The sequence below is a fragment of the Dermacentor albipictus genome, chromosome 1 (assembly GCF_038994185.2).
Source record: "Dermacentor albipictus isolate Rhodes 1998 colony chromosome 1, USDA_Dalb.pri_finalv2, whole genome shotgun sequence".
NCBI classification, from domain to species: Eukaryota; Metazoa; Arthropoda; class Arachnida; order Ixodida; family Ixodidae; genus Dermacentor; species Dermacentor albipictus.
This window is the reverse complement of record NC_091821.1, coordinates 497,388,320-497,406,634: the sequence shown is the minus strand read 5'-3', so window position 1 is coordinate 497,406,634 and position 18,315 is coordinate 497,388,320.

Genomic DNA, 18,315 nt, shown 5'->3' with positions numbered 1-18,315 from the left:
GTCCAAGAATTTAGAAGATTGAATCGTCACGACGGCACATCACAGTCGCCGTAGGCATCGAAGTCTCTACAATGAAATTATTTTTGAACAGTTCTGATAGCGTCCACGCAACGGTTGCTAGTGTGCTGTCAAATGCTCCCATGCTGCGGCCCAAAGCTCACGGCACGGTGCGAAAAAACGCTCACAGCGAAATCAAAACATTGTGCGCGGACATGCATGCAGACGCGCAGTCGGTCGCTGCGAACCCGTGCGATCGCAGCATTGAGGCTTCATTCTGTTATGCTCCATTTGGTTATACAGACAGCCCACTATAAGAATGTATTTAACATAGTTTGCTCTCAGTGTTTTCCTACCTTTCACGCAAAAAGCCAGTTCGGGAGACTCCATCGCGGCGACCGCGCGCAGTGACGTTCACTGTACGTATTCGTTAAAGACAGCATCTGTAAACGATTCTGTGCTTTCAGTTTGCCCAAGATTAGAGACGTTTAGCATGTCCAGTATTCGGGCAAGCGCGGGCGGTTTTCCGGTTTAGCGGGGGCGTCAAGGTGAGCGGCCAGATTGGTGGCACAGCTGGTGGCGCAAAGCTCAACCACACAAATACAGAGCTAATTACTATATTCTGCTTAGCTGCTGGCGTAAATTTTCGACAGTGGCGTAATCGTGTTCACAATTACGCCGCTGCCGAAAATTTGCACGAGTGGCGAAGCAGGATATGGTGAGTTACCGCAGTTTTAGCTATGCGTTTGTCTGGTTGAGCTCTACAACACCAGGCGGCTTCACCGCTCCGGCCGCTCACGTTTACGCCCCGACCATCCGGTAATCCGCCCAAACCGCTCCCGTTTGCCGGAATAGCGTACAAGCTAAAGGTCTCTATTATTATATCGAGTCAAAAACTTCCCTCGTTTTGAGAGCACCTACATAAATGTCCAGGAGGGCTGCCGCGTGGTGTTTTTGTTGAGCGCCGTAAGCAAAACCTATGAGGGGCGCGCCGCTTGATCCCTCATACTACGCAAGTGAGGCGCTTCCGACAGATGGCGTCTCCGTAACTCCTCCCCGCCAATACGCTTGGACCCTGGCTGCAGGCGCGGTAAAGTAGGTGAAGCAGGGGGCTAAGCCAGTCATGGCGGATCGTAGCTTTCTCGCGCCTTACGGCGATTTACCTTGTAAATAACATCATGGATGTTTCCGTGAGAGCAGTAGTGACCGTAGTACCACTGATCGCAAGACGTTTTGAAGACGTCTTTGGCCAACCAAAAAGAACTAAGAGAGAGAGATAAGAATACAGGAAGGCAGGGATGTTAACCAGTCAATAGTCTGGTTGGCTACCCTACACTGGGGGAAGGGAGAAGGGGAAGAGAAAGAAGGGAGAGAGAAGGTGTAGGTACGCGTACGGACAGCACTTCAGTTAAAGTCGCTCGAGCAAACCAGAAGTTCTGAGAAAACACAAAAGTGCCTTCACTGCCTTCTGAGCCGATGATCGGTCGGGACGGTGCTCTAATATTGTCTGTTCACTCAGAGGACGATCGTCTAGTTTCCTCAATGTGTCGGACAAATACTGTCTTTGGGCTTGAAATTGAGGACAATGGCACAATATGTGGTCAATGTTCTCCTCGCATGCGCAAACATCACATGCAGGACTATCAGCCATTCCAATTAGTGCTGAGTAGGCATTCGTGAAGGCCACTCCAAGCCATAACCGACACAGAAGAGACGCTTCACGCCGGTGCACACCGGCTGGAGGTCCGAGTTGAAGTGATGGGTTTAGTCGGTGCAGTCTTGTGCGTCTTGTATGTACATTATTCCACTCTGCTAAGGAGATCGTGCGTGCCAGAATGCCGAGTTGTCTCGCGGCGTCGGTCCTTGAGAGCGGAATGGGGACGCAGCGGTCTTCTTGGTTTGACGTCCGAGCTGCCTTATCGGCGTCTTCATTACCAATGATACCGCAATGACCTGGTATCCACTGAAAAGAGATATCATGGCCTTTTTCTCTTAAGTGATGGACAAGTTCCGCGATTTCGCACGTGAGCTGATCGTGAGTTCCATGTCGGAGAAATGAATGCACACATTGCAAGGCCGGCCTGGAATCGCAGAAGACTGCCCATTTTCTAGGACTTTCAGTATTTATCACTTGAAGCGCGTCGCGGAGAGCCGTGAGCTCTGCAGCTGTAGACGTAGTAACATGAGAAGTCTTGAACCGCTTGGTTAGTCTCATTGCTGGTATAACTACAGCGCCGCCGGAACTGGTTGATGTAGTTGATCCATCAGTGTAGACGTGTGTGCAGTCGCTGTATTTCTCGTACATGAGAAATAACGTTAGTTGCTTGAGCGCTGATGATGGCAAGTCCGACTTTTTCTGAAGTCCTGGGACTGTAAGGTTCACTTGAGTACGGCGCATACACCATGGAGGAATAGAAGGCCTTGCCGCAGGTGTGTAACCTGACCTGAAAGAGGCACGGTGCGCGAAGACAGTCGCACTGAATGTCGTGTGGGGCCTATCTACTGGGAGACTTGCTAGGTGGTGGGTAGGGTTCCGGGCAAAGTGTCTTAGGTGCACACGCATTGTTTCAATGCTAATGTGCGTTCTGATAGTGAAATCTTGAGCCACTGCAATAACTTCAGTCGTTGACGTACTCCGCGGTAGACCGAGACATATCTTGAGTGCTTGGGCTTGGATGCTTTGGATTATGTTCAGGTTAGTTCTGCAGGTGTTGGACATGACAGGTAGGCTGTATCGCAGGAATCCAATAAAGAGGACCCTGTACAGTTGCAGCATAGAGTGTATTGGCACTCCCCAGGTCTTTCCTGCAAGGAACTTAAACATATGGCAAATTCCTGTCAGGCGTTTTTTCACATAATTCACATGAGGGGTCCAGGAGAGATTTTTGTCAAGGACCACCCCTAAAAATCTGTGACTCGTGCTGTACGAGATCATGTGTCTGTCGACGGATATCACGTATGGCGACATTGATTTCCTGGTAAATGCCATCGCTGCGCACTTCTCGTATGATATATGAAGTCCTTGTTCTCGAAGGTAGGATGATGTCAAAGTAGCTGACTTTTGAAGCCGCGCGCGAAGCTGCAGTCGCGTCACAGCCGACGTCCAAATGCAAATGTCGTCGGCATAGATGGAGAGCCTAACAATGCCTGGCAGGATGTCGGTGAGTCCAATGAGTGTTAGACTGAAGAGCGTTGGGCTGAGTACTCCGCCCTGAGGCACCCCACGGTTACTGTAATGCTGGGAGGTCGGGCCATCCTCGGTAAGTACGAAAAAGGATCTCGTATGTAGATAGCTACGTATCCAAATATATACTTTGCCACCAAGTCCTACTGCCTCTAACGCGTTCAAAATCGCTTCGTGCGTTACGGTATCGTACGCTCCTTTAACATCCAGAAACAGGGCAGCAGATAATCTTTTGCAGGACTTCTGGTGCTCGACGTACGTCACCAAGTCGATAACGTTGTCTATGGAAGAACGGCCCCGCCTGAAACCGGCCACTGCATCTGGGTATACCTGGTAATGTTCGAGGTACCATTCTAGCCGTGCTAGAACCATCCTCTCCATTAGTTTTCCGATGCAACTGGCAAGCGCAATTGGTCGGTATGATGCAATGTCTACAGGCGACTTGCCAGGCTTGAGCAGTGGAATTATGCGACTGGTCTTCCATTCTTGGGGAACCGTACCTGTCCGCCAGGAGCTGTTGAACAGGAGCAGGAGCACTTTTCGAGCCTCATCACCCAGATTACACAGGGCACGGTAGGTTATACCGTCGGGGCCTGGTGAAGATGAACGCTTGCACAAGGCCAGTGCAGCTTCGAGCTCGTCCATGGAGAAAGGACTATCCATGCGGGAGTCGCGTGAAATCGGTGAGTGGCGGAGCATCGATGTTCCAGCGCAACTAGTTTCGCCAGCAATCCTCCTGCAGAAAGCTTCCGCTACGTCAATCTCGCTGCATTGTTGGTGAAGGGCCAAAGACTTAAAAGGGTGGCGCTGCTGAGGGGTTCCACGGAGACCACGAACAGTTCTCCATATGTGAGACAATGGTTTTCGTGGATCCAAAGATTCGCAGAATGATTTCCATCTTTGTGATGCAAGTTTGTCCATGCGACGCTGAATTTTCTTTTGAGTTCTTCTGGCCAACCTCAAGTCATTTACAGTCTTCGTGCGCCTGTATCTTCGCTCTGCACGACGACGAATTGCACGAAGCTTCTCTAGCTCAATGTCGTATTCGGTGCGTGTGGACGTTCTCAGAAGTGAATGTTTCGCAGCCTCTAGGGCACCTTTTATGATGTCCTCTAGGCTAGTGGCCAAGTCATCACGACAGCCGTCTTCGACAATTGACTTGAACATTGGCCAGTCGATGCATTGTGTGACGGCGGCTAACCTGGAGTCCGTCAACCCTTCAACCCTAAGATAAGTGGGTAGGTGGTCACTTCCCCGCGTTTCAATATCCGGAAACCACCTGACCTTTCTAGTGAAGGAGCGTGAAACAAAGGTCAGGTCCAGGCAGCTACAGTAGGCAGTTCCACGTAGAAAGGTGGGGCTTCCATCATTTAACAAGCATAGTTCTTGTTCGGAGGCAAATGACACTAATCTTCTGCCTCTCGAGTTTATCTTAGAACTTCCCCAGAGATGGTGGTGGGCATTAAAATCTCCAGTAATCACCAAAGGCTGCGGAGTCGCTGTGGTGATTCGCCGTAATCTCTCGCAGTCCAACCGACTTGAGGGCGATATGTAGGCTCCAATTAATGTGAAAGTGAGCTTGCCTTTCCTCACTGTCAGACAGACGTATTGGTTTTCTTGGTCAGGCGACACTGGGTGATGGACATACGTAAGATCACGTCGCATGAATACGATGATCTTGCTGCATTCTCCGTGGGTGGCGGACATGAAACATTCATACCCGGACAGTCTGATGTTATCTGATAGGGGCTCGCAGATGACGATGACTGGGAACTTATTCGTGAACACAAACTGTCGAAAGTCCGACATGCGTGACTTCAGTCCTCTGGCGTTCCACTGAAATATCGACGCGTTTCGGACTTCGTCACGAAACGACGGCTTCTGGAGAGCCATGATTTTAACCAAGAGCTGCAAGTACTGGACTCAAAGTGTCCAGCACCTGTAGTGCGCTTTGCGCAGACAAAGACTTCATGTTGGTAAGTACAACGCGAATGGCACTCATGAGCGACCGCAGAATGTTGATGACCTGGAGATCATCAGCCAGCGTCGCTTCAACAGTGGCAGAAGCCGTTGAAGTCGGTGCGTTTTGAGGCATCTTATCAGGGAGGTGTGCCCTCGGTAGCTCAGGCCATTCTTCAGGACGGGCGAGGCTCTCCTCTGTGTTCGCTTTCCTTGTATCTGTCTTGGTGGCGCAGTGCGGAGATGCGGCAGCCCTTCTGACTGTAGCTGGCGTGTACCTATCTTCAGCTGCGGAATTTCTTGAACGTTTTCGGTGTCGATGCCGACGTCGCCGAACAGCGGTAGCAGCCTCTCGATGCGTCGAATTGTCGCGCACCATGCGTTTTAGAATCGTGAATTCCTTCCTCATCCGCGGGCAATCCTTTGATGAGGCCTTGTGAGGACCACTGCAGTTCGGGCACTTTAGAACATGTGTGCTGCAGGCGTCTTCTGAATGGGACTCGGAGCACCGCGGGCACACTACACTGTTCACGCAGACACCCTTCACGTGGCCAATCTTGCAACATTTGAAACACTGGAGGGGCTTCGGTACGAATGGTCGTACTGGATGGCGGACATGTCCTACTTTGACGTGGGAAGGAAGGCTGTCTCCTTCAAACATAATCTTCACACAGCGTGTGTTTCCCAATCTGGAAATTCTTGTAATGAAATTGCCTTCTGTCGTTGGCTTTATCAGCGTTGGCAAGTCGTCATTAGGAATGGCAAAGTCGGCGTCATAAATGACGCCCGCAGTACCATCGCCGCCTGTAGGGATCATTGATCGCACCTTTACGTTGTCGATATCAGTTATATTTCGTAGGTGTTGTAGGGCACTGCGATGTAGCACATCAACTGCCAGGACATTTTTCCGCGGGTTTATTCGCACGTCTTTAATCTCATTTGGTGCGATTCTCTCGAGTAAGGAAGAGAGGACCTGCCTGTTGAGGAGCCGCAAATTGGTCGCCGGGTCCACGGGCATAAAGAGCACAGTGTGCGGCCAGCGCAGCGGTGCACTCTTAACGGTAGAAGCACTTGGCGACGAAGATGCCTGCAGTAGTCTTCTTTTCGCTGATCTACTCATCACGACCTGGAAGTCATCGTCCGACGAGTCGTAGCTGTCCGAACATATCTCAGTGGCCTCGCTGTCTGTATCGCTTGACGCACTTCCACGTTTCCTGGACGCTAGCCGACCTGACGGCTGCACACCAGGAAAGTCCGCGGAGATTTCTTCATCCATTGCCGCAAGGAGGGAGCGGCAGCTCCCAGAAATGCAGGGAAACAAAGCGAAAAAGCGGAGACAAAAGCACAAGCGTTCTATCAAAGAAGCACTTCGTCTTCCTCCCTAGTGAAAAAAAAAAGTTCCTTTTTTTTTAAAAAAAAAGAACTAAAACGTCTACAACTGTTTATGACAACTGAAAGACGTCCTTTTGCACACGTCTGGAAGACGTTCTGTAAAAGACGGCTAGGAGACGTCTTGTTAAGATGTCTTCTGCTTACATCTTGCTAAGACGTCTTTAAAACGTCACCAGAAGGTGGCTTGGGAACGTTTTGCGTAAATGTATGGAAGATGTCTGCGCTAATCTTTCGGAAATGTCTAAAAAGAGACATTTCAGTGCTTTTCTCGGCTTACACGGCTGTTACATATCGCAAAATGACTGTACCTAGTATAAATACGTGCACTTCTTGGTACCCTGTCATATCGTGTACACTTACATGACGCACAAACATCATGCAAAGAGTGTAAAATTAATAGCGCTAAACTCCACTGACAACGTGTACGTGCATAGGCCAATATAAGTGAAAATGTTAGTAAATACACAATTTAGTCCATAATAAATACAAAGACGTGCGTAAATGCACGTGAAACACATACAGGGGCGGGAATAACGCTCTGTACACAGTTCGATGCACAGCTATCGCTATTCAATTATTTTTGAAAGAGATACGGGTGCTGTTCTCGTAGCGAGGAGGTGGGGACAGCCGACTAAGGAAGAAGGCTTAAGCAAAACCAAACGTGGTTAATTCCATGACGGCTCGTAGTGGAATGCAGCTCGGTGGCCACATGACTGGGTAGATATAACAAACTGTCGCGATAGTCACGCCGCCGCTATTGCTCTAGCGGCGATGATAACACAACACTCCTCCCTTTTATTTAAGAGGGTGCACTTGTATCCTCATACAATAGTTAAATAACGGGCTTCATATCACTCGGGCGGACGGCGTTGTCTTGACGGGTAGCGCCTTTGCAGAGCTGATGTATCTGATGGAGGAGCGGGTGCTGGAGGGACAGACTACCCGGGCACCGGCTCTTCTGACGTTGGCTGGTCGCCAGTCTGGGTTTAAGGGAAGGCCAGGAACCCCTCCGTGAAGTCTGCGTTGGAAGCACTTGGTGTCACCATACGGCCCGCACCAGCCAGCAGCTCTGTTGGCTGGTCGACGCCAGATGTACTTGCCTCGGGGTGTGGTTACCATGACTGTAAGAAACTGGTCCAGTCTTCAGAACGGTTCCACGAACCCACTTTGTTGAGCTTCTATAAATGCGAACTAGAACACTGTCATTAACAGAAAAAACAGTCTCTGTTGCTCCTCCGCTGCTGCATTTGGGTGAACTGACTATGCATCACCTTCCCCTCCACTGTAGGCTTCATTGCATCCAGCCTGGTGCGCAATCTTCTACCCATCGACAGGCGAGCTGGAGCTTCTCCAGTCGTAGGGTGAGACGCATTTCGGTACGCCAAAAGAAGTTGTGAAGTATTTCTTCGGCAGACTCACCGGGAGATGACTTGCGCAGAGCAGACTTCAACGTTTGCACGAAACGCTCCGCCAGACCATTTGCGCTTGGGTGATAAGGGGCGCTCATGACATGTCTGGCCCCGACATCCCGCATAAACGCCTTGAACTATTCGGACACCAGTTGAGGTCCATTGTCGGACACCACCGTCTCCGGCACCCCGAATCTGCAAAAAAGTTCACGCAAGCAGACAACAGTATGCTCGGACGTACGTGCTTCGCATAACGAACACTTCCGGGTACTTCGAATGAGCATCTACTACCACTAAAGATATAGTTCCTTGGAAAGGTCCCACGATGTCCAAGTGCATTCGCCTCCACGGTGCGGTCGGCCATGCCCAGGGATGCAGAGGTGCCTTAAATGGATCATTCTGTTATTCCTGGCAGGCTTGGCAACTTTCCCTGCGTCATATCAGTTTCACCAACCACTTCGACTTCTGATACGTGAACGTCTGATGCGCTTGATTCGGAAGCGTGCGCTTCTGCTCCTTTGGCTCCTATGGAGTCGTGTTATTTTGGGCCAGTTGCGCGCCCCAGTGGGGTTGAAAATTTTGAGAAATGCTAATAACAGTATCGATAATGCTGGAGGCAACGTTTATAAGGAGGTTGGTTTTTTTCTTAAAGCCATATGAACGGGGTATGACGATGTAAAGGAAGCTTTGAGGCTAGTTTTATACTCCAGACAATTTTTCTGCCACATGATCAGATGCTTTACTTCGTGCGTGACCTAGTATTGCTTGTGACACATCCCTGTGTGTGTGCCTTATTAATCGAAAGCCTTAGACCTGTTTCAAAGTCCCGTTGTGAGCTACAGAAAATATCACGTGACCGAAGGCGGGTGGGAAGTGAACCAAAGCATGTGCAGCCACGTATAAGAGATGATTAATGATTAGCAAAGTTATGATTGGTTAGTGATTGGATTAAGATGAATTCGGGTGTATTAAGGAGAATTAAGGTGGATTAAAGTCGATGAAGATGCATTAAGGCGAATGAAGGTGGATTAAGGTGCATAAAGGACTAGGTTGGATTAAGGTCGATGAAGGTGCATTAAAGGAAAGCTGAAACGGTTTTCAATTACCATGAATTGATGGGATTGGGAAGAACAGACCTAATAATTTACGGTTCCGAATTTTTTTCTTCATTTTGTTAATATAAGCGGCGGAAATCGCTTTCTAAATCACCCCCGCGGACACGCCCCCATCGCTTCCCGGAGCGCCGGGTGAGGTGGTTGCCAGAGGAGAGAACCGGCGAGAGTGACGTCATTCGCGTGGACAGAGCTGCCGGACCGGCGTGCTGGCATGTACTGGCATGCCTCTTTCCGTCCTGCGCTTTACTGAACGACGCTACGAGAGATCTGCCGCCGCCGCCACTCACGTTTGTTTTCTTTTGCGATTTTCGTAAACTGTTCTTTCGTGAAGCTGCCCGTCGTGGCAGCTTCACCTGCATGCTCGCGCGAGCAAACGCCGCTGGCACGCTGCGATGCATAGACGGAAACGCGCGCAGTAATAAATTTTGGTGACCGGACTTCGTGCGTAGCTTCCACAGCGTTGCACCTGAGGTATGAAATGGAGTATAGGCTTGCCTAGTGACATTCGACGTACGGTTGCAGTTATCGTGTTTACCACACGGCGGAGCTAAAACTGCCTAACATTAAAGCCCCTCAATCTCCCAAAGTAGCGCCATTCACTTCCCTCCTCCTCCGCTCGGCGCGGCCTCGACGGTGGCGCCGCTGGTGGTGGGCCTGCCGTAGCAGACGACGGCTAACACGCTACGGGAGGAAATCCGCGGAAAAGTTCGTTCGAGTCCTGCGGAGCAGTTTTTACAATCTAGATCTTGCTTTGTCAGTCGGTAACTGGCCTTAAGAATGTCGTGTCGGATTTGCGGAAGAAATAGAGAAAAGCACCATTATTCAAGGCGTATTTAAGGCGTAAAGCGCGCGCACGTTGAAAGTTCATGTTGCTGAAACACGACACAGGCACGCGGTGTGCTCAGACACGCGAGTAATTACCAGAGTTTCAGGTTTTGACAGCGCGAAAGTATGTGCACGTGGTTTCGTAGGTTAATTTACGTACCTGCAGGATGCTTTTGTTCGGCCGGCGCGTGAGAGATTCCGACTGTCTGCGGTCTGCAATGCCTGGCAGCAGGGCCGTTTCTGTTCCGCGCCTTTTACAGATGTACGTAGCTCATGCACAGGTTGTGGTGGCCATGAGCAACGTTTTCACACATAGGCGGTATAGATAATTTTAACAACGTACCAGCATATGAAATCGTTATTTATTTATTACAGTGCAAATGATTAGAATTTGATAGAAAAGAAAGAAGGAACTTGATGGGACAACTGGAAAGAGGTTCAGAAAATAATTATCCCCCTACCTCATTGGCACCAGCAACACTTTTGTTGAAGTGCTAATTTTATCTCTGTATACTACGTGCGTCTGTATTCTTTTGCGTTGTAAGTTTTCACAAGGAAGCAGTGTTGCGTTAACTGGAACAGTCAAGGCACACAAGACAGAAGAAAAGTTGATTCTTGGGTTTTACATCCCAACACCACGATCTCATAAGGCACGCCATAATGGGGGCTCTGGATTAATTTTTTTTGCAGCTGGGGTTCTTTAACGCACCCCCAATGCACTGGACACGGGCCCGTTTTGACACGGGCGTCAAAAGAAGAGGTTGGAGGAGCCGTGTCACTTCACAAAGCCGCGCGTTCTTTGCCACTTGCTCGAAGTCAGTCCGCCCGATCTTGTGAATCCACACTTTTCTTCGTTTTGCGTTGCGCCCGGTGGATGGTAAAACAAAAAGCTTTTTGCCGTCACTGGGTCTGTTGTGGCAACCGTAGGCGCAGCAGCACGGCATCGCAATTAAGCACTCGGCCCTAACACATTGTATAAAACTACCGCGCTCCTTCAAACCGCCTGCCGTACTTCGTCGCGCAGGCCCAAGAATGGGGGTCGCAGGCCCAAGAATGGGGGTCGCAGCGCACTGGAAAGAAAATATATACAAAAGCGCGGCGCCTGCTCTGCGCCGGAAAGAAAAAAATATACAAAAGCGCGGGGCCCGCTTTCACGTGACACAGATTGGCCAATGGGGGAGCGGAGGAGGCTGGGGCGACAGGAGGAGTGGAGGAGGAAGCGCCTGGGTGAGCGGGGTGGCGGAAAGATCTAAGAATGGCGCTACTTTTGGAAAATTGAGGGGCTTTACCTAATATCTTTATGTCAACACTAGCATGGAGCACGCACACCGATTCTTCATCGAGCCACAATCGCAAAGCAAAGTCGTCGAACTATAATATGAATATTGCACATATAATACCTCTGACCATCTCTGGATGTGTATAAAAAACTTCCACGACTGTACCTCGCAGCACTGCATGTGCGCACTTTGAAACGCGGCACTTATGTTCGCGATCGTGTATCAACACGCAAAAAACAACGGGACTTTAGACAAGCAGCGGCAAGATGCTTGACATCGCGGAATTGCACCCGTATTTACAATCTAATGAGAAGCTAGTGCTTCGGAATTCTTCCAGCAGCAAGTTCCCAGTGACACTTTAGCGCATTTTTTCTCCCGTCATTGGAACGTGCAGCTACATGAAAAAAACATACGTACCAGCTAAGATTTACAACGCGCGAGAAGGTGCACACATCGCTCTCGCTGTTGGCACACTCAACATCGTCGTTGCCGCCATCGTTTTCCGTATCGGCTGTCGGTTCGAACATGTACGGCGAAAATACAAGCTGTTCGAGACAGCGAGAACGTCCCACAATGCTTACAACTCAGCTATGAAGCTTGAACAGAACAGCGTGCTACCATAGAATGAAGAACCAACTGTGCTACGCTCTGAAACGGCGGCGCCGACCGGCGACTGCCGCCATTGACGTCACAGTGGCGCTGACCAATCACGGGCAACAGCGGCGTTCGCGCGATGCCCTGAGGCGCTGGTGCGCGTTTTCTTGAAATAACAGCCGCTTGCGTTTGTTTCCGCCTTTTTGAACCAGATATTCGTGTTCAGGGGACTCAAAACTGTAGAATTCAGCAGAGAACTCATTTTTTTCGAAAAGTGTTTCAGCTTCCCTTTAAGGTGCGTTGAGGTGCATTAAGGACGATTATAGTGGATTATGGTGGATTAAAGTGAATGAGGAAACATTAGAGTTGATTAAGGAGGATTAACGTGCATTAAGGAGGGTTAGAGTGGATTAAGGTCGATAAAGGTAGATTAGGATGCATTAAGTAGGATTTCGTGGTTTATGGTGGATTAAGGAGATAGAGGATTAAGGTCGATGAATGTGGATTCGGTGGATTAATGTGCATTAGAAGGATTACGGTAGACTAATCGGTCTTACTACTCAATGAACTCTAATTCACCTTAGTCCACCGTAATCAACCCTAAAGCTTCTTTATCCACCTTTATCTAGCTTAATACTTCAATCTACCTTAATACAACCTAATCAACCTACATCGCCGTAATGCACCTTAGCCTACCCTATACGGTCTTTATCCTCCTTTATCAACCCTAATCCATCATATTCTGCCTTAATCCTCCTTCATCCACCTTAACGAACTTAATCCTGCTTAATAGTCCCAACTACCTTAATACACCCTAATCCACCTCTATCAAACCTAATCCAGCTCCATGGTCCCTAATCGGTCTTAATTCTCCTTTATCAACCCTAATCCACATTAATCAACCTAAATCCTCCTTTATCCACCTTAATCCTTTTTCAGGCACTTTAATTGGTCTCAATACCCTTTTATCAACCCGTCACTTTAATACACCATAATCCGCATTAATCCTCCTCCACCCACCTTAATCTTTATTCATGCATCTTAATCCTTCTTAATGCACTCTAATCCACCTTAATATTCTTTAATACACTCTAACCAACCTCAATCCTCCCTAATCGACCTTATGTCAATCACTAATGGTTCATTAATTGACTTGGGTAAACATTCTATTATACAGGGGTGGACATGCTTTGGGTCACCTCTGGCCTTCCTTGGGTCATGTGATACTTCCAGTTTACAACGCGACCTTGAAACATGGAAATCTAAAGGCTGTCGCCTTAAAAAAACTCAATGTTGACTAGCTAACGTTCATCACCTGCAATACCACGGGCATACTTGCCACTAATTTTTTCAGGGCGCAAAGCAGAATCTATAATGCTGCACTTCCGACTGAATAACAACAGTTAGCGACGTGTGAGGTGATGCAGCCGCCCCAGAATATTAAGCATATTGAGGACAACAGCAACAAAAACGCTGGTGAGCAGGCCGGAAGAATGAAAAAGAAAATGCAGCATTACGGGATGCTTTGCTACGAGCTATGAGAAAAAGACCTCAGCTCGCAAACAACGTTGTTCTTTGTCGGAACAAAGTTATTTCGGCCAATGTCATGCAGCCACTGCTTCCCGCGCAAGCCGTCATGCTTTCCTTGCGGTATCATAAAAATGGATGTGGCTTAGCTAAAGTTAAGCCCAGGATGCGAAGCATACTAGCCTTTATTTTAACGCGACAGCGTTAAGGAGCTCGTGTCGCAGAAAAGCCGGTGTCGTCGGCGTCGGTGTCTGCGGCGTTTGCCGTGAGCGATAAATCCCAGCAGGCACTTCATGAATAAAACAACTTGCAAGATGGGCTGGGTGGGAATCGAACCAGGGTCTCCGGAGTGTGAGACGGAGATGTTACCACTGAGCCACGAGTTTTTTTTCTTTATTACCTTGATTTCAACACCAATCAAACGCGTACAAAGTAGGTCACTTGGTGCAGAAAAATAATATTACATCACTTCAAGAGACTACATATTTAAAAGGCACTCAAAGAGAATATCACAGACACCAAAGTGTCAAGCTCCTGAAACCACTCTGGGGGTTCAATCATGTGCTTGAGGGCATCACGCGTGTATCTAAGACTTTCATTTAGGTGTTCCCTCGCAGACCTTTCATCCACGCGGGCATTCCTGACATCCATACGCGTTTTCCACACGCTGCTCATACACAAATGCATCATCACGTCGGCCGGCACTCCCCCTGTGTCTGCACACGGTGAGAATCGAATACCGAAAAGACTTAACGGCAGGTCTTTCTTCAGAGTCCGCTTGAGAACATCCCACAAGAAAACTGAGTCATGGCAATCCAAGAAGATGTGGTCAATAGTTTCAGGTTTCTTACATATGATGCAGTTAACAGACCATGGAACAAAAAAGCCCTTGCTTTGCAGCCATGGCTTCACAAGGAGAGTGCCCGAATGCAATTTAAAAAAGAAGGTTTTCGCTGAAGATCTAACCGGCATTTTTCTAACGCGTTTCAGCACATTGCGTTCAGGTCATAAGTTATACATCATACGGTAAACAGGATGCGGCAAGAAAACATCAACCAGATCACTATAAAGTTTCTTACGTGTCACTGAAGTCAAAAATTCATTCGAAAAATGCGCTTTCAATAAAGAAAAGGACATAACTTCCCTCAGAAAGCCAATTGGTGTTCGAGTGCGTTCATTTGTTGACGAGACAACCCACTCAGGCAAAGAAGAACTCAATCTCACTTGAATAACAGTACGCAGAAATATATCGCTTTGGTCCCTTAAGAAAAAGAACCTACTAACAATCTGTTTCAAAAACAAATGTGTTAATCCTAGTCCTCCATTCTTCACCGAATGAAACAAGTTACACCGGCTCGTTCTCTCCCAAGTGGATCCCCATATATATACCGCAAACACTCTGTGAAGTTTCTGCACCGAAATCCTTGCCATGCATAACACTTGTAGTACATAATACACCTTTGTAACTAAAAACAAATTGCAAACACTAGCTTTTGAAAACATCGAAAAATTATGCCCGCCCCACTTTTCTGTCTGATCTTTAATTGTTTTTACTTCTTCGATGCAATACGCAGCACTGTCACGATAATGTTGTAATGGCACCCCAAGATATTTTGCAGGGGTAACGCTCCAGTTCATATTGCAAAAATATTCGGGTACCTGTGTCCAGCTGCCGTGCCATAAACCTAGGCACTTAGTCCAGCTGACAACACTTCCAGTTGCGGCGCAAAAAGAAACAACTTCTTTCATAGTGTTATTCACGCTTTCTGTATCACGGCAAAAAATTGCCACGTCATCTGCATAAGCCAGAACTCTAGTCTCAATTCCTGCGTAGATAAACCCACGAATAGATTGGCTCTTAATTATTTTCAAACAGAAAGGCTCCAAATACAAGGCAAATAAAAGAGGTGACAAACAGCATCCTAGTTTTACTGATGACTCCACTTTTATACTGGCGCCTAATTTCCTATTAATTACTAACTTTGCAGTGCAATCTTTGTACACCATTCTTACTCCATCTGTTATCACTGCACCGTCTTTAACACGTTCTAAGAGCAAAAATATGACATCATGGACGACTCTGTCAAAAGCCTTTTCAAGGTCAATTTGTATCATAGCGACTCTGACCTCTCTTTCATCGCAGCATTCCAGTATGGTCCTTGCAGTATGTATATTCGAAAAGATCGATCTGCCTTTGATACCGCATGTCTGAGGGGGGCCCACAAGTACTTTTATAACGGTCTGCAATCGTCGCCCCAGTACTTTAGTATAAACCTTATAGTCCGTATTCGTCGAGCTTATTGGTCTGTAGGCTTCAACCGCCATAAGTCGTGCAGGATCTTTTGCTTTAGGAATTAAAGTAACGTGCGATGTCCGAAATGAAGGAGGTGCTTCCTTATTCTCGTACATCTCCCTTATCCCGCGATGTAATGCTACAGCTATTTCACTTTTAAAGCTCTTATAGAAAGCCCCTCCCAGACCATCAGGCCCCGGTGATTTGCCGGGACTAAGTTCGTCAATCGCATCCTCAACTTCTGAAAGGCTTATTGGTCTGTCGAGCGCTTCACAGACCTCGTCTGATAATGTTGGCATTAATGGCAAGAAGTCAGTTCTATACCTTTCGATATCGCACGTCTTTTTCCCTATCAAACTTTTATAATAAGACTCAAAAGCGTGCTCAATCATTCCAACATCACTAGTGACTTCCCCTTGATAAGTTATTTCTGTTACTTCTTTGGAAACCGCATGTTTCTTCTCGTCACTTATTGCTCGCTTGGTAGGCGTCTCCCCCATCCATAAACTCTCCGCCCTTGCCCTTAATACCGCACCCCTGTACTTTTCTTCATCCATGACTTCAAGTTCAGACTTAACTTCTTTGATTTCTTTCGAAAATAAGCCAGGCGAAGAGCTTTCTGCACTGAGCATGTATTTTAGCCTAAGGTGTTAATTCCTTCTCACGCTCTTTTTCTTTGTGAGAGACTACGCATGCTCTTTCAATCGCGGTTAATTTAACGTCTCTTTTGAAGAGTTCCCATTCTGCAATGAACAACGCTGACGTAGTTATGCTGAGCAAATTTTCGAGCGTTTCTTGAACTGCCTTTTGAAAAACGTCGTCTTGCAAAAGCTTATCATTTAGCTTCCATAAGTCCCAGCTGAATTTCGATGGTTTTTGTTTCTTTTCTATGGTTGACATAACGAGGCAATGATCGCTTAAACTAACATGTAGCCCTTGACAAATTGAAAATAACGGTACAAAGGTTAACGGAACATAAATTCTGCCTAGCCTGGCATGACACTGACCTTGATAGTGCGTATACATGGTATGACTTTCGCTTGACAACACATAACCAATGTTTTCGAGCTCTTGTTGCCTCACAATCGAACTTAAAAGCAACGCACTCTTATCACAAACACTAGTCAACTTAGATTTATCTTCTGGAAAGCAAACACAATTAAAATCACCCAGTAATATGACATGTCTTTCACAATTCAAGTACTGCTGAATATCACCAAAAAAGGCTTCCCGCTCCCGTGCTACGTTCGGAGCATAAACACATAAATCCCTCCAAGGCATCTCTGAAAAAGTAAAATCGCAGAGGGCCATTCTACCATCCTCTGATGACGTGACGGCTTCAACTACAGCAATACTGCTACGTAAAAGAATAAGGCAGCCTCCAGACCTACCCGCCGCATGACATACACTTACGGTATATCTAGGGCGGAAAACGTTAACCATTTGCTCCGTGCATTCATCAGTTGCAATTTTTGTTTCTTGAATGGCCAATAAGTCAATATCATTTTCAATAAGAATACGGTTAACTTGGCATTGCCTTCTACGCCCGCTAAGTCCACGCACGTTCAACGTCGCGACACAAAGACCAGTCGAAAAATTAGCTACCATTTATCAGGAGGAAATCTAAACCAATTACCGCACATCGTCCGTCTCACATCTGCTACGATGACTCGACGGCCTAGGGAGGCGGCCGTCGTCATTGGGCTATGAAGTCCAGAAAACTGAGCCACGAGTTCGATGCTTCAAAGCGGTACAAAAGCGCCTCTAGTGAACGCGGTGTTGCCTTAGAAACGAGCTGTTTATAAGGCTCAGGCGTGCGTCGCGTGCTCAGGCGCACATTTCGTTGTCGCGCCGAACGCTGCGTTGCTCAACGCTCACCGCGTCCGATGCGGGGCGCGTAGTCGCTGCGCCGTAGCCCATTGTCTTACACCCCTTGGCGGGTCGACGGGAACGCTTTCGCGTTCCACTCTTGAAGGCGAAGCTTAAGCGTCCACTTTGCAGCTGTTATGACGTCATATGGTAGCTACGCGGCCGCGCGCTGCGCAACAAGGAAGAGCGTGGTTGTGCGGCTAGTATGCTTCGCATAAAAACAGAATACCCATCTTCAGGCTTCTTGCTACAGTTATATGCGCAACAGCCCGGCATAGCGCTAACCCATAGAGCAGGAAACACAGCGTACAACGTTCGCTACGCCGAGCTAAAGCGCCGGGCCAGCCGTGCTCAGGAGGAAAATGGCGCGGACGAAAAAGGAAAACACAAGCAAAACTCAAGATCGGCGCGTTTCCAAGGGCAACGGCGGGGAGGACAGTCGTCGTGCAGAAAAACGGGGGCAAAACTGGCTGCCGCGGGGGAATGCGCAAGGGGCGAGGAGGAGGCGAGGAGGTCGCGCGGCGGCGGCAGAGTTCAATGAGTGTCGCTGCTTTCAAATTATGAAGGGATTTTAGGGGTTCTCTTCAGACTGTTATCTGAGGCTCCGCCTCAGAGAACAGTCTGAGCCCTTAAACAAAAGAACCTGCTTCACAAATTGGCATCCGCAACAGGACAAAACCGTTCGTTTCGCTTTTTTTTTAATTCTAACGGATTGGAACCATGGCTAGCACGTAAGACCTGTTAGTTTTAGCTGAATGCATGGGGCTGGTAGGAGCGGAGTTAAAGGCATGGTCAGACGAGCAGGAGGCGCGGGCGCGAGAAGAGCGGGCGGCGGAACGCGAGGCTAGAAAGGAGCAGCTTGCATTTGAAG